The sequence below is a fragment of the Pleurodeles waltl genome, chromosome 12, assembly GCF_031143425.1.
Source record: "Pleurodeles waltl isolate 20211129_DDA chromosome 12, aPleWal1.hap1.20221129, whole genome shotgun sequence".
Taxonomy (NCBI): domain Eukaryota; kingdom Metazoa; phylum Chordata; class Amphibia; order Caudata; family Salamandridae; genus Pleurodeles; species Pleurodeles waltl.
In genome coordinates, this window is record NC_090451.1 from 553465480 (window position 1) to 553480154 (window position 14675).

Here is a 14675-nt window from a genome sequence, read left to right on the forward strand (position 1 = left end):
GGGTAAATTATCATGGAGACAAAAGGCCCAGAGAGTGACTCCAACCGAAAGGGATAGTGATACATGCAGGCCGAGCTGCTTTAAAGTGTGCTGCCTCTGAGGCCATGGGAAGGTAAGCAGCACTCTTTTGCAGCAGAACTGGGTTCAACATTCTGTCTAATTGCTTTAACACTGCACACAAATGTCTGGCAAAATCTACCAGAAGATAACCGTGTCAGGAAAGCATTGCAAGGAGAAAAAAAGCCAGCATTTACCATTGATACCTCAGCTTCTGCTCGGTATTCCTTTATTTGCACCTGCCTGCTGCTGCGTACCTGGGTGGTGTCTAATGGGAATACTATTAGCGCTGCAAAGCCTTACTGTGGCATCAGTGGCATTCAATACACACAGGGCCATATTTATACTCCGTTTGCGCCGAAATTGCGTCGTTTTTTTTGACGCAATTTCGACGCAAAACTAACGCCAACTAACGCCATATTTATACTATGGCGTTAGAGGCGAATAGCGCCAAAGTTCCCGGAATGTGCGTCATTTTTTAGCGTGAACCCCTTCCTTGCGTTAATGATATGCAAGGGAGGCGTTCCCGTCTAAAAAATGACTCCCAGGCCTTTACGTGGTATTTATACTCCCGGGCAAAAGTGACGCCCGGGAGTGGGCGTGGCTAAAAACGGCGCATTTGCGCCGCTTTTTAACGCCTGGGTCAGGCATGGCGTTAAGGGACAAGTGGGCTCAAAATGAGCCCAGAGTGCCCTCCCCTGCCCCCAGGGACCCCCCCTGACACCCTTGCCCACCCCAGGAGGACACCCAAGGCTGGAGGGACCCACCCCAGGGACATTCAGGTAAGTTCAGGTAAGTTTTATTATTTTTTTTTTTAATAATATTTTGTGGCATAGGGGGGCCTGATTTGTGCCCCCCTACATGCCACTATGCCCAATGACCATGCCCAGGGGACAGAAGTCCCCTGGGCATGGCCATTGGGCAAGGGGGCATGACTCCTATCTTTACAATGATAGGAGTCATGTTGATGGGGGATGGGCGTCGTTAAAAAATGGCGCAAGTCGGGTTAAGACGATTTTTTCGACGTAACCTGACTTGCCCCATTTTAAGACGCCCATGCGCCATTTTCCCCCTACGCCGGCGCTGTCTGGTCTACGTGGTTTTTTCCCACGCAAACCAGGCAGCGCCGGTCTGATTGCGCCGTCTAACGCCATTCCATAAATACGGCGCCCGCATGGCGCTTCAGAATGGCGTTAGACGGCGCAAAACTTTTTGACGCTAAACTGCGTTAGCGCAGTTTAGCGTCAAAAAGTATAAATATGGGCCACAATCTATAGAAAAACGTTTCCCTGCTCACCCACTTCACTTACAGCCTGCCTCCAGCTTTCCGTTTTCCCTGCCCAGCAGACTCACCCTGGCCAATCAGCTGATGCGAGTGCCACTGAAATTTGCATATGCCCAGACAGAACTCTGAAAACGGTCCACCATTTTTTCTTTCTCTACTTGAAGCAGGGGCCATGAACTTTTGGGCTGTTTTGCTTTCCCCTGTGGTTCTTGCCCTGTTAAGTAGGACGAAAAAACCACCTCTCGGACCCTCGCCCTCGCAATGGCAGAGTCTCTGTTTGTGGCGCCACATGCCCTGCTAGGCTCAGCTTGTAACACACTCGGGTTTCTCTTCAAAACAAATAAATCTTTTGTCTTTTACTAAAGATTTCCGTGGAGAGGAACGTTTCCGAGTTTCATTCAATTTTTTGAGGCCTTGCCACAGGTGAGGCTGTTTATTGTTTGTTGAAGACAAAAGGGCTAGCAGTTGGGGTACACCTGTGGGCTGTCTGCTGTTTCCTTTGCGAGAGGAAGTTGGTGTTTTGTTCTGAGGCCTGCTGTCTACTCATTTGCATAGGCCAGGTGGCTCATGGGAAAGAATTTCTGCGGAGCGTGAGGCCGCTTTTCTTGGCTGTCTTGAATCATCACAACAGCAGGCATTAGATTGTCTCTGCTCCCAACATCTCTGCTGCCAGCAGGCCAGGAGTCACCCTACTTTTCACAGGTGGCCACCAACACTCAGGCTGTGCTTTTCATAGGGCTTGCCCGTGATTAGTGCCCATGGAGGTATACAGGAGGCTAGTTCTGGGTAACTTGAGAGGTGTAAAGATGGCTGGTCCTGGGCTTGCTCCCTCTCAGATTTCTTTGAAAGGAGGCGTCTGGCTTGTGAGTCTGGCCTAGCTAGCTAGATCCTTTTAAATTCAGGCTTAGCTAGAGGATGTGCCAGAAAGCACATGACATGTTCTGGAGCATGGTGGTGGCCCACTGCATTTGGATGGGATGGTTAGTGCACGAAAGGGTAAATTATCATGGAGACAAAAGGCCCAGAGAGTGACTCCAACCGAAAGGGATATTGATACAGGCAGGCCGAGCTGCTTTATAGTGTGCTGCCTCTGAGGCCATGGGAAGGTAAGCAGCACTCTTTTGCAGCAGAACTGGGTTCAACATTCTGTCTAATTGCTTTAACACTGCACACAAATGTCTGGCAAAATCTACCAGAAGATAACCGTGTCAGGAAAGCATTGCAGGGAGAAAAAAAGCCAGCATTTACCATTGATACCTCAGCTTTTGCTCGGTATTCCCTTACTTGCACCTGCCTGCTTCTGCGTACCTGGGTGGTGTCTAATGGGAAAACTATTAGCGCTGCAAAGCCTTACTGTGGCATCAGTGGCATTCAATACACACAATCTATAGAAAAACGTTTCCCTGCTCGCCCACTTCACTTACAGCCTGCCTCCTGCTTTCCGTTTTCCCTGCCCAGCAGACTCACCCTGGCCAATCAGCTGAGGCGAGTGCCACCAAAATTTGCATATGCCCAGACAGAACTCTGAAAATGGTCCACCATTTTTTCTTTCTCTACTTGAAGCAGGGGCCTTGAACTTTTGGGCTGTTTTGCTTTCCCCTGTGGTTCTTGCCCTGTTAAGTAGGACGAAAAAACTACCTCTCGGACCCTCGCCCTCGCAATGGCAGAGTCTCTGTTTGTGGCGCCACATGCCCTGCTAGGCTCAGCTTGTAACACACTCGGGTTTCTCTTCAAAACGAATAAATCTTCCGCCTTTTACTAAAGATTTCCGTGGAGAGGAACGTTTACGAGTTTCATTCAATTTTTTGAGGCCTTGCCACAGGTGAGGCTGTTTATTGTTTGTTGAAGACAAAAGTGCTAGCAGTTGGGGTACACCTGTGGGCTGTCTGCTGTTTCCTTTGCGAGAGGAAGTTGGTGTTTTGTTCTGAGGCCTGCTGTCGTCTCATTTGCATAGGCCAGGTGGCTCATGGGAAAGAATTTCTGCGGAGCGTGAGGCCGCTTTTCTTGGCTGTCTTGAATCATCACAACAGCAGGCATTAGATTGTCTCTGCTCCCAACATCTCTGCTGCCAGCAGGCCAGGGGTCACCCTACTTTTCACAGGTGGCCACCAACACTCAGGCTGTGCTTTTCATAGGGCTTGCCCGTTATTGGTGCCCCTGGAGGTATACAGGAGGCTAGTTCTGGGTACCTTGGGAGGTGTAAAGATGGCTAGTCCTGGGCTGGCTCTCACTCAGATTTTTTTGAAAGGAGGTGTCTGGCTTGTGACTCTGGCCTAGCTAGCTAGATCCTTTTAGATTCAGGCTCAGCTAGAGGATGTGCCTGAAAGCACATGACATTTTCTGGAGCATGGTGGTGGCCCACTGCATTTGGATGCGATGGTTAGTGCAGGAAAGGGTAAATTATCATGGAGACAAAAGGCCCAGAGAGTGACTCCAACCGAAAGGGATAGTGATACAGGCAGGCCGAGCTGCTTTAAAGTGTGCTGCCTCTGAGGCCATGAGAAGGTAAGCAGCACTCTTTTGCAGCAGAACTGGGTTCAACATTCTGTCTAATTGCTTTAACACTGCACACAAATGTCTGGCAAAATCTACCAGAAGATAACCGTGTCAGGAAAGCATTGCAGGGAGAAAAAAAGCCAGCATTTACCATTGATACCTCAGCTTCTGCTCGGTATTCCCTTATTTGCACCTGCCTGCTGCTGCGTACCTGGGTGGTGTCTAATGGGAATACTATTAGCGCTGCAAATTCTTACTGTGGCATCAGTGGCATTCAATACACACAATCTATAGAAAAACATTTCCCTGCTCGCCCACTTCACTTACAGCCTGCCTCCAGCTTTCTGTTTTCCCTGCCCAGCAGACTCACCCTGGCCAATCAGCTGAGGCGAGTGCCACCGAAATTTGCATATGCCCAGACAGAACTCTGAAAACGGTCCACCATTTTTTCTTTCTCTACTTGAAGCAGGGGCCTTGAACTTTTGGGCTGTTTTGCTTTCCCCTCTGGTTCTTGCCCTGTTAAGTAGGACGAAAAAACCACCTCTCTGACCCTCGCCCTCGCAATGGCAGAGTCTCTGTTTGTGGCGCCACATGCCCTGCTAGGCTCAGCTTGTAACACACTCGGGTTTCTCTTCAAAACGAATAAATCTTTCGCCTTTTACTAAAGATTTCCGTGGAGAGGAACGTTTACGAGTTTCATTCAATTTTTTGAGTCCTTGCCACAGGTGAGGCTGTTTATTGTTTGTTGAAGACAAAAGTGCTAGCAGTTGGGGTACACCTGTGGGCTGTCTGCTGTTTCCTTTGCGAGAGGAAGTTGGTGTTTTGTTCTGAGGCCTGCTGTCTACTCATTTGCATAGGCCAGGTGGCTCATGGGAAAGAATTTCTGCGGAGCGTGAGGCCGCTTTTCTTGGCTGTCTTGAATCATCACAACAGCAGGCATTAGATTGTCTCTGCTCCCAACATCTCTGCTGCCAGCAGGCCAGGAGTCAACCTACTTTTCACAGGTGGCCACCAACACTCAGGCTGTGCTTTTCATAGGGCTTGCCCGTTATTGGTGCTCCTGGAGGTATACAGGAGGCTAGTTCTGGGTACCTTGGGAGGTGTAAAGATGGCTAGTTCTGGGCTGGCTCCCTCTCAGATTCTTTTGAAAGGAGGTGTCTGGCTTGTGACTCTGGCCTAGCTAGCTAGATCCTTTTAGATTCAGGCTCAGCTAGAGGATGTGCCAGAAAGCACATGATATTTTCTGGAGCATGGTGGTGGCCCACTGCATTTGGATGGGATGCTTAGTGCAGGAAAGGGTAAATTATCATGGAGACAAAAGGCCTAGCGAGTGACGCCAACCGAAAGGGAAAGTGATACAGGCAGGCCGAGCTGCTTTAAAGTGTGCTGCCTCTGAGGCCATGTGAAGGTAAGCAGCACTCTTTTGCAGCAGAACTGGGTTCAACATTCTGTCTAATTGCTTTAACACTGCACACAAATGTCTGGCAAAATCTACCAGAAGATAACCGTGTCAGGAAAGCATTGCAGGGAGAAAAAAAGCCAGCATTTACCATTGATACCTCAGCTTCTGCTCGGTATTCCCTTACTTGCACCTGCCTGCTGCTGCGTACCTGGGTGGTGTCTAATGGGAATACTATTAGCGCTGCAAAGCCTTACTGTGGCATCAGTGGCATTCAATACACACAATCTATAGAAAAACGTTTCCCTGCTCGCCCACTTCACTTACAGCCTGCCTCCAGCTTTCCGTTTTCCCTGCCCAGCAGACTCACCCTGGCCAATCAGCTGAGGCGAGTGCCACCGAAATTTGCATATGCCCAGACAGAACTCTGAAAACGGTCCACCATTTTTTCTTTCTCTACTTGAAGCAGGGGCCTTGAACTTTTGGGCTGTTTTGCTTTCCCCTGTGGTTCTTGCCCTGTTAAGTAGGACGAAAAAACCACCTCTCGGACCCTCGCCCTCGCAATGGCAGAGTCTCTGTTTGTGGCGCCACATGCCCTGCTAGGCTCAGCTTGTAACACACTCGGGTTTCTCTTCAAAATGAATAAATCTTTTGCCTTTTACTAAAGATTTCCGTGGAGAGGAACGTTTACGAGTTTCATTCAATTTTTTGAGGCCTTGCCACAGGTGAGGCTGTTTATTGTTTGTTGAAGACAAAAGTGCTAGCAGTTGGGGTACACCTGTGGGCTGTCTGCTGTTTCCTTTGCGAGAGGAAGTTGGTGTTTTGTTCTGAGGCCTGCTGTCTACTCATTTGCATAGGCCAGGTGGCTCATGGGAAAGAATTTCTGCGGAGCGTGAGGCCGCTTTTCTTGGCTGTCTTGAATCATCACAACAGCAGGCATTAGATTGTCTCTGCACCCAACATCTCTGCTGCCAGCAGGCCAGGGGTCACCCTACTTTTCACAGGTGGCCACCAACAGTCAGGCTGTGCTTTTCATAGGGCTTGTCTGTTATTGGTGCCCCTGGAGGTATAAAGGAGGCTATGGGTACCTTGGGAGGTGTAAAGATGGCTAGTCCTGGGCTGGCTCCCTCTCAGATTCTTTTGAAAGGAGGTGTCTGGCTTGTGACTCTGGCCTAGCTAGCTAGATCCTTTTAGATTCAGGCTCAGCTAGAGGATGTGCCAGAAAGCACATGACATTTTCTGGAGCATGGTGGTGGCCCACTGCATTTGGATGGGATGGTTCGTGCAGGAAAGGGTAAATTATCATGGAGACAAAAGGCCCAGAGAGTGACTCCAACCGAAAGGGATAGTGATACAGGCAGGCCGAGCTGCTTTAAAGTGTGCTGCCTCTGAGGGCATGGGAAGGTAAGCAGCACTCTTTTGCAGCAGAGCTGGGTTCAACATTCTGTCTAATTGCTTTAACACTGCACACAAATGTCTGGCAAAATCTACCAGAAGATAACCGTGTCAGGAAAGCATTGCAGGGAGAAAAAAAGCCAGCATTTACCATTGATACCTCAGCTTCTGCTCGGTATTCCCTTACTTGCACCTGCCTGCTGCTGCGTACCTGGGTGGTGTCTAATGGGAATACTATTAGCGCTGCAAAGCCTTAATGTGGCATCAGTGGCATTCAATACACACAATCTATAGAAAAACGTTTCCCTGCTCGCCCACTTCACTTACAGCCTGCCTCCAGCTTTCCGTTTTCCCTGCCCACCAGACTCACCCTGGCCAATCAGCTGAGGCGAGTGCCACCGAAATTTGCATATGCCCAGACAGAACTCTGAAAACGGTCCACCATTTTTTCTTTCTCTACTTGAAGCAGGGGCCTTGAACTTTTGGGCTGTTTTGCTTTCCCCTCTGGTTCTTGCCCTGTTAAGTAGGACGAAAAAACCACCTCTCGGACCCTCGCCCTCGCAATGGCAGAGTCTCTGTTTGTGGCGCCACATGCCCTGCTAGGCTCAGCTTGTAACACACTCGGGTTTCTCTTCAAAACGAATAAATCTTTCGCCTTTTACTAAACATTTCCGTGGAGAGTAATGTTTACGAGTTTCATTCAATTTTTTGAGGCCTTGCCACAGGTGAGGCTGTTTATTGTTTGTTGAAGACAAAAGTGATAGCAGTTGGGGTACACCTGTGGGCTGTCTGCTGTTTCCTTTGCGAGAGGAAGTTGGTGTTTTGTTCTGAGGCCTGCTGTCTACTCATTTGCATAGGCCAGGTGGCTCATGGGAAAGAATTTCTGCGGAGCGTGAGGCCGCTTTTCTTGGCTGTCTTGAATCATCACAACAGCAGGCATTAGATTGTCTCTGCTCCCAACATCTCTGCTGCCAGCAGGCCAGGGGTCACCCTACTTTTCACAGGTGGCCACCAACAGTCAGGCTGTGCTTTTCATAGGGCTTGTCTGTTATTGGTGCCCCTGGAGGTATAAAGGAGGCTATGGGTACCTTGGGAGGTGTAAAGATGGCTAGTCCTGGGCTGGCTCCCTCTCAGATTCTTTTGAAAGGAGGTGTCTGGCTTGTGACTCTGGCCTAGCTAGCTAGATCCTTTTAGATTCAGGCTCAGCTAGAGGATGTGCCAGAAAGCACATGACATTTTCTGGAGCATGGTGGTGGCCCACTGCATTTGGATGGGATGGTTAGTGCAGGAAAGGGTAAATTATCATGGAGACAAAAGGCCCAGAGAGTGACTCCAACCGAAAGGGATAGTGATACAGGCAGGCCGAGCTGCTTTAAAGTGTGCTGCCTCTGAGGCCATGGGAAGGTAAGCAGCACTCTTTTGCAGCAGAACTGGGTTCAACATTCTGTCTAATTGCTTTAACACTGCACACAATCTACCAGAAGATAACCGTGTCAGGAAAGCATTGCAGGGAGAAAAAAAGCCAGCATTTACCATTGATACCTCAGCTTCTGCTCGGTATTCCCTTATTTGCACCTGCCTGCTGCTGCGTACCTGGGTGGTGTCTAATGGGAATACTATTAGCGCTGCAAAGCCTTACTGTGGCATCAGTGGCATTCAATACACACAATCTATAGAAAAACGTTTCCCTGCTCGCCCACTTCAATTACAGCCTGCCTCCAGCTTTCCGTTTTCCCTGCCCAGCAGACTCACCCTGGCCAATCAGCTGAGGCGAGTGCCACCGATATTTGCATATGCCCAGACAGAACTCTGAAAACGGTCCACCATTTTTTCTTTCTCTACTTGAAGCAGGGGCTTTGAACTTTTGGGCTGTTTTGCTTTCCCCTGTGGTTCTTGCCCTGTTAAGTAGGACGAAAAAACCACCTCTCGGACCCTCGCACTCGCAATGGCAGAGTCTCTGTTTGTGGCGCCACATGCCCTGCTAGGCTCAGCTTGTAACACACTCGGGTTTCTCTTCAAAACGAATAAATCTTTTGCCTTTTACTAAAGATTTCCGTGGAGAGGAACGTTTACGAGTTTCATTCAATTTTTTGAGTCCTTGCCACAGGTGAGGCTGTTTATTGTTTGTTGAAGACAAAAGTGCTAGCAGTTGGGGTACACCTGTGGGCTGTCTGCTGTTTCCTTTGCGAGAGGAAGTTGGTGTTTTGTTCTGAGGCCTGCTGTCTACTCATTTGCATAGGCCAGGTGGCTCATGGGAAAGAATTTCTGCGGAGCGTGAGGCCGCTTTTCTTGGCTGTCTTGAATCATCACAACAGCAGGCATTAGATTGTCTCTGCTCCCAACATCTCTGCTGCCAGCAGGCCAGGAGTCAACCTACTTTTCACAGGTGGCCACCAACACTCAGGCTGTGCTTTTCATAGGGCTTGCCCGTTATTGGTGCTCCTGGAGGTATACAGGAGGCTAGTTCTGGGTACTTTGGGAGGTGTAAAGATGGCTAGTTCTGGGCTGGCTCCCTCTCAGATTCTTTTGAAAGGAGGTGTCTGGCTTGTGACTCTGGCCTAGCTAGCTAGATCCTTTTAGATTCAGGCTCAGCTAGAGGATGTGCCAGAAAGCACATGATATTTTCTGGAGCATGGTGGTGGCCCACTGCATTTGGATGGGATGCTTAGTGCAGGAAAGGGTAAATTATCATGGAGACAAAAGGCCCAGAGAGTGACTCCAACCGAAAGGGATAGTGATACAGGCAGGCCGAGCTGCTTTAAAGTGTGCTGCCTCTGAGGCCATGTGAAGGTAAGCAGCACTCTTTTGCAGCAGAACTGGGTTCAACATTCTGTCTAATTGCTTTAACACTGCACACAAATGTCTGGCAAAATCTACCAGAAGATAACCGTGTCAGGAAAGCATTGCAGGGAGAAAAAAAGCCAGCATTTACCATTGATACCTCAGCTTCTGCTCGGTATTCCCTTACTTGCACCTGCCTGCTGCTGCGTACCTGGGTGGTGTCTAATGGGAATACTATTAGCGCTGCAAAGCCTTACTGTGGCATCAGTGGCATTCAATACACACAATCTATAGAAAAACGTTTCCCTGCTCGCCCACTTCACTTACAGCCTGCCTCCAGCTTTCCGTTTTCCCTGCCCAGCAGACTCACCCTGGCCAATCAGCTGAGGCGAGTGCCACCGAAATTTGCATATGCCCAGACAGAACTCTGAAAACGGTCCACCATTTTTTCTTTCTCTACTTGAAGCAGGGGCCTTGAACTTTTGGGCTGTTTTGCTTTCCCCTGTGGTTCTTGCCCTGTTAAGTAGGACGAAAAAACCACCTCTCGGACCCTCGCCCTCGCAATGGCAGAGTCTCTGTTTGTGGCGCCACATGCCCTGCTAGGCTCAGCTTGTAACACACTCGGGTTTCTCTTCAAAATGAATAAATCTTTTGCCTTTTACTAAAGATTTCCGTGGAGAGGAACGTTTACGAGTTTCATTCAATTTTTTGAGGCCTTGCCACAGGTGAGGCTGTTTATTGTTTGTTGAAGACAAAAGTGCTAGCAGTTGGGGTACACCTGTGGGCTGTCTGCTGTTTCCTTTGCGAGAGGAAGTTGGTGTTTTGTTCTGAGGCCTGCTGTCTACTCATTTGCATAGGCCAGGTGGCTCATGGGAAAGAATTTCTGCGGAGCGTGAGGCCGCTTTTCTTGGCTGTCTTGAATCATCACAACAGCAGGCATTAGATTGTCTCTGCTCCCAACATCTCTGCTGCCAGCAGGCCAGGGGTCACCCTACTTTTCACAGGTGGCCACCAACACTCAGGCTGTGCTTTTCATAGGGCTTGCCCGTTATTGGTGCCCCTGGAGGTATACAGGAGGCTAGTTCTGGGTACCTTGGGAGGTGTAAAGATGGCTAGTTCTGGGCTGGCTCCCTCTCAGATTCTTTTGAAAGGAGATGTCTGGCTTGTGACTCTGGCCTAGCTAGCTAGATCCTTTTAGATTCAGGCTCAGCTAGAGGATGTGCCAGAAAGCACATGACATGTTCTGGAGCATGGTGGTGGCCCACTGCATTTGGATGGGATGGTTAGTGCAGGAAAGGGTACATTATCATGGAGACAAAAGGCCCAGAAAGTGACTCCAACCGAAAGGGATAGTGATACAGGCAGGCCGAGCTGCTTTAAAGTGTGCTGCCTCTGAGGCCATGGGAAGGTAAGCAGCACTCTTTTGCAGCAGAACTGGGTTCAACATTCTGTCTAATTGCTTTAACACTGCACACAAATGTCTGGCAAAATCTACCAGAAGATAACCGTGTCAGGAAAGCATTGCAGGGAGAAAAAAAGCCAGCATTTACCATTGATACCTCAGCTTCTGCTCGGTATTCCCTTATTTGCACCTGCCTGCTGCTGCGTGCCTGGGTGGTGTCTAATGGGAATACTATTAGCGCTGCAAAGCCTTACCGTGGCATCAGTGGCATTTAATACACACAGGCCCATATTTATACTTTTTGACGCTAAACTGCGCTAACGCAGTTTAGCGTGAAAAAATTTAGCGCCGTCTAACGCCATTCTGAAGCGCCATGCGGGCGCCGTATTTATGGAATGGCGTTAGCCGGCGCTAGCAGACCGCCGCTGCCTGGTGTGCGTGGAAAAAACCCACGTAGACCAGGCAGCGCCGGCGTAGGGGGAAAATGGCGTTAGGGCGTCTTAAAATGGGGCAAGTCAGGTTGAGGCAAAAAAATCGCCTCAACCAGATTTGCGCCATTATTTTCGACGCCTAGACGCCATTTAAATGACTCCTGTCTTAGTAAAGACAGGAGTCATGCCCCCTTGCCCAATGGCCATGCCCAGGGGACTTATGTCCCCTGGGCATGGTCATTGGGCATAGTGGCATGTAGGGGGGCACAAATAAGGCCCCCCTATGCCACCCAAAAAAAAATAAAAAATATAAAAAATTATACTTACCTGAACTTACCTGAATGTCCCTGGGGTGGGTCCCTCCATCCTTGGGTGCCCTCCTGGGGTGGGCAGGGGTGGCAGGGGGGGTCCCTGGGGGCAGGGGAGGGCACCTGTGGGCTCATTTTGAGCCCACAGGCCTCTTAACGCCTACCCTGACCCAGGCGTTAAATAGTGGCGCAAATGCGGGGTTTTTTGACCCGCCACCTCCCGGGCGTGATTTTTGCCCGGGAGTATAAATACGACGCATTTGCGTCGCCGTCATTTTTTTAGACGGGAACGCCTTCCTTGCATCTCATTAACGCAAGGAAGGCGTTCACGCAATAAAAGGACGCTATTTGCCCATACTTTGGCGCTAGACGTGTCTAACGCCAAAGTATAAATATGGCGTTAGTTTTGCGCCGAATTTGCGTCGAAAAAAACGACGCTAATTCGTCGCAAACGGAGTATAAATACGGGCCACAATCTATAGAAAAACGTTTCCCTGCTCGCCCACTTCACTTACAACCTGCCTCCAGCTTTCCGTTTTCCCTGCCCAGCAGACTCACCCTGGCCAATCAGCTGAGGCGAGTGCCACCGAAATTTGCATATGCCCAGACAGAACTCTGAAAACGGTCCACCATTTTTTCTTTCTCTACTTGAAGGAGGGGCCTTGAACTTTTGGGCTGTTTTGCTTTCTCCTGTGGTTCTTGCCCTGTTAAGTAGGACGAAAAAACCACCTCTCGGACCCTCGCCCTCGCAATGGCAGGGTCTCTGTTTGTGGCGCCACATGCCCTGCTAGGCTCAGCTTGTAACACACTCGGGTTTCTCTTCAAAACGAATAAATCTTTCGCCTTTTACTAAAGATTTCCGTGGAGAGGAACGTTTACGAGTTTCATTCAATTTTTTGAAGCCTTGCCACAGGTGAGGCTGTTTATTGTTTGTTGAAGACAAAAGTGCTAGCAGTTGGGGTACACCTGTGAGCTGTCTGCTGTTTCCTTTGCGAGAAGAAGTAGGTGTTTTGTTCTGAGGCCTGCTGTCTACTCATTTGCATAGGCCAGGTGGCTCATGGGAAAGAATTTCTGCGGAGCGTGAGGCCGCTTTTCTTGGCTGTCTTGAATCATCACAACAGCAGGCATTAGATTGTCTCTGCTCCCAACATCTCTGCTGCCAGCAGGCCAGGGGTCACACTACTTTTCACAGGTGGCCACCAACACTCAGGCTGTGCTTTTCATGGGGCTTGCTCGTTATTGGTGCCCCTGGAGGGATACAGGAGGCTAGTTCTGGGTATCTTGGGAGGTGTAAAGATGGCTTGTCCTGGGCTGGCTCCCTCTCAGATTCTTTTGAAAGGAGGTGTCTGGCTTGTGACTCTGGCCTAGCTAGCTAGATCCTTTTAGATTCAGGCTCAGCTAGAGGATGTGCCAGAAAGCACATGACATGTTCTGGAGCATGGTGGTGGCCCACTGCATTTGGATGGGATGGTTAGTGCAGGAAAGGGTAAATTATCATGGAGACAAAAGGCCCAGAGAGTGACTCAAAACCGAAAGGGATAGTGATACAGGCAGGCCGAGCTGATTTAAAGTGTGCTGCCTCTGAGGCCATGGGAAGGTAAGCAGCACTCTTTTGCAGCAGAACTGGGTTCAACATTCTGTCTAATTGCTTTAACACTGCACACAAATGTCTGGCAAAATCTACCAGAAGATAACCGTGTCAGGAAAGCATTGCACGGAGAAAAAAAAGCCAGCATTTACCATTGATACCTCAGCTTCTGCTCGGTATTCCCTTATTTGCACCTGCCTGCTGCTGCGTACCTGGGTGGTGTCTAATGGGAATACTATTAGCGCTGCAAAGCCTTACTGTGGCATCAGTGGCATTCAATACACACAATCTATAGAAAAACGTTTCCCTGCTCGCCCACTTCACTTACAGCCTGCCTCCAGCTTTCCGTTTTCCCTGCCCAGCAGACTCACCCTGGCCAATCAGCTGAGGCGAGTGCCACCGAAATTTGCATATGCCCAGACAGAACTCTGAAAACGGTCCACCATTTTTTCTTTCTCTACTTGAAGCAGGGGCCTTGAACTTTTGGGCTGTTTTGCTTTCCCCTGTGGTTCTTGCCCTGTTAAGTAGGACGAAAAAGCCACCTCTCTGACCCTCGCCCTCGCAATGGCAGGGTCTCTGTTTGTGGCGCCACATGCCATGCTAGGCTCAGCTTGTAACACACTCGGGTTTCTCTTCAAAACGAATAAATCTTTCGTCTTTTGCTAAAGATTTCCGTGGAGAGGAACGTTTACGAGTTTCATTCAATTTTTTGAGGCCTTGCCACAGGTGAGGCTGTTTATTGTTTGTGGAAGACAAAAGTGCTAGCAGTTGGGGTACACCTGTGGGCTGTCTGCTGTTTCCTTTGCGAGAGGAAGTTGGTGTTTTGTTCTGAGGCCTGCTGTCTACTCATTTGCATAGGCCAGGTGGCTCATGGGAAAGAATTTCTGCGGAGCGTGAGGCCGCTTTTCTTGGCTGTCTTGAATCATCACAACAGCAGGCATTAGATTGTCTCTGCTCCCAACATCTCTGCTGCCAGCAGGCCAGGGGTCACCCTACTTTTCACAGGTGGCCACCAACACTCAGGCTGTGCTTTTCATAGGGCTTGCCCGTTATTGGTGCCCCTGGAGGTATACAGGAGGCTAGTTCTGGGTACCTTGGGAGGTGTAAAGATGGCTAGTCCTGGGCTGGCTCCCTCTCAGATTCTTTTGAAAGGAGGTGTCTGGCTTGTGACTCTGCCCTAGCTAGCTAGATCCTTTTAGATTCAGGCTCAGCTAGAGGATGTGCCAGAAAGCACATGACATGCTCTGGAGCATGGTGGTGGCCCACTGCATTTGGATGGGATGGTTAGTGCAGGAAAGGGTAAATTATCATGGAGACAAAAGGCCCAGAGAGTGACTCCAACCGAAAGGGATAGTGATACCGGCAGGCCGAGCAGCTTTAAAGTGTGCTGCCTCTGAGGCCATGGGAAGGTAAGCAGCACTCTTTTGAAGCAGATCTCGGTTCAACATTCTGTCTAATTGCTTTAACACTGCACACAAATGTCTGGCAAAATCTACCAGAAGATAACCGTGTCAGGAAAGCATTGCAGGGAGA

General features: G+C 49.5%; 9 non-coding genes across 9 annotated transcripts; all 9 read left to right on the forward strand.

Annotated features, from left to right (window-relative positions):
* The first annotated feature begins 1657 nt into the window (after positions 1-1657).
* Positions 1658-1773, forward strand: LOC138268832 (U5 spliceosomal RNA). The gene has a single exon (XR_011200131.1). It is a non-coding gene; the product is annotated as a U5 spliceosomal RNA (small nuclear RNA).
* A 1283-nt stretch (positions 1774-3056) lies between these two features.
* LOC138268821 (U5 spliceosomal RNA) lies at positions 3057-3172 on the forward strand. Its single transcript, XR_011200120.1, has one exon. It is a non-coding gene; the product is annotated as a U5 spliceosomal RNA (small nuclear RNA).
* A 1283-nt stretch (positions 3173-4455) lies between these two features.
* LOC138268785 (U5 spliceosomal RNA) lies at positions 4456-4571 on the forward strand. Its single transcript, XR_011200085.1, has one exon. It is a non-coding gene; the product is annotated as a U5 spliceosomal RNA (small nuclear RNA).
* A 1283-nt stretch (positions 4572-5854) lies between these two features.
* Positions 5855-5970, forward strand: LOC138268777 (U5 spliceosomal RNA). The gene has a single exon (XR_011200077.1). It is a non-coding gene; the product is annotated as a U5 spliceosomal RNA (small nuclear RNA).
* Positions 5971-7249: 1279 nt separating this feature from the next.
* LOC138268840 (U5 spliceosomal RNA) lies at positions 7250-7365 on the forward strand. Its single transcript, XR_011200138.1, has one exon. It is a non-coding gene; the product is annotated as a U5 spliceosomal RNA (small nuclear RNA).
* A 1266-nt stretch (positions 7366-8631) lies between these two features.
* On the forward strand, positions 8632-8747 carry LOC138268787 (U5 spliceosomal RNA). The gene has a single exon (XR_011200087.1). It is a non-coding gene; the product is annotated as a U5 spliceosomal RNA (small nuclear RNA).
* Positions 8748-10030: 1283 nt separating this feature from the next.
* On the forward strand, positions 10031-10146 carry LOC138268778 (U5 spliceosomal RNA). The gene has a single exon (XR_011200078.1). It is a non-coding gene; the product is annotated as a U5 spliceosomal RNA (small nuclear RNA).
* Positions 10147-12359: 2213 nt separating this feature from the next.
* LOC138268919 (U5 spliceosomal RNA) lies at positions 12360-12475 on the forward strand. Its single transcript, XR_011200206.1, has one exon. It is a non-coding gene; the product is annotated as a U5 spliceosomal RNA (small nuclear RNA).
* A 1285-nt stretch (positions 12476-13760) lies between these two features.
* LOC138268833 (U5 spliceosomal RNA) lies at positions 13761-13876 on the forward strand. Its single transcript, XR_011200132.1, has one exon. It is a non-coding gene; the product is annotated as a U5 spliceosomal RNA (small nuclear RNA).
* Positions 13877-14675: the final 799 nt, after the last annotated feature.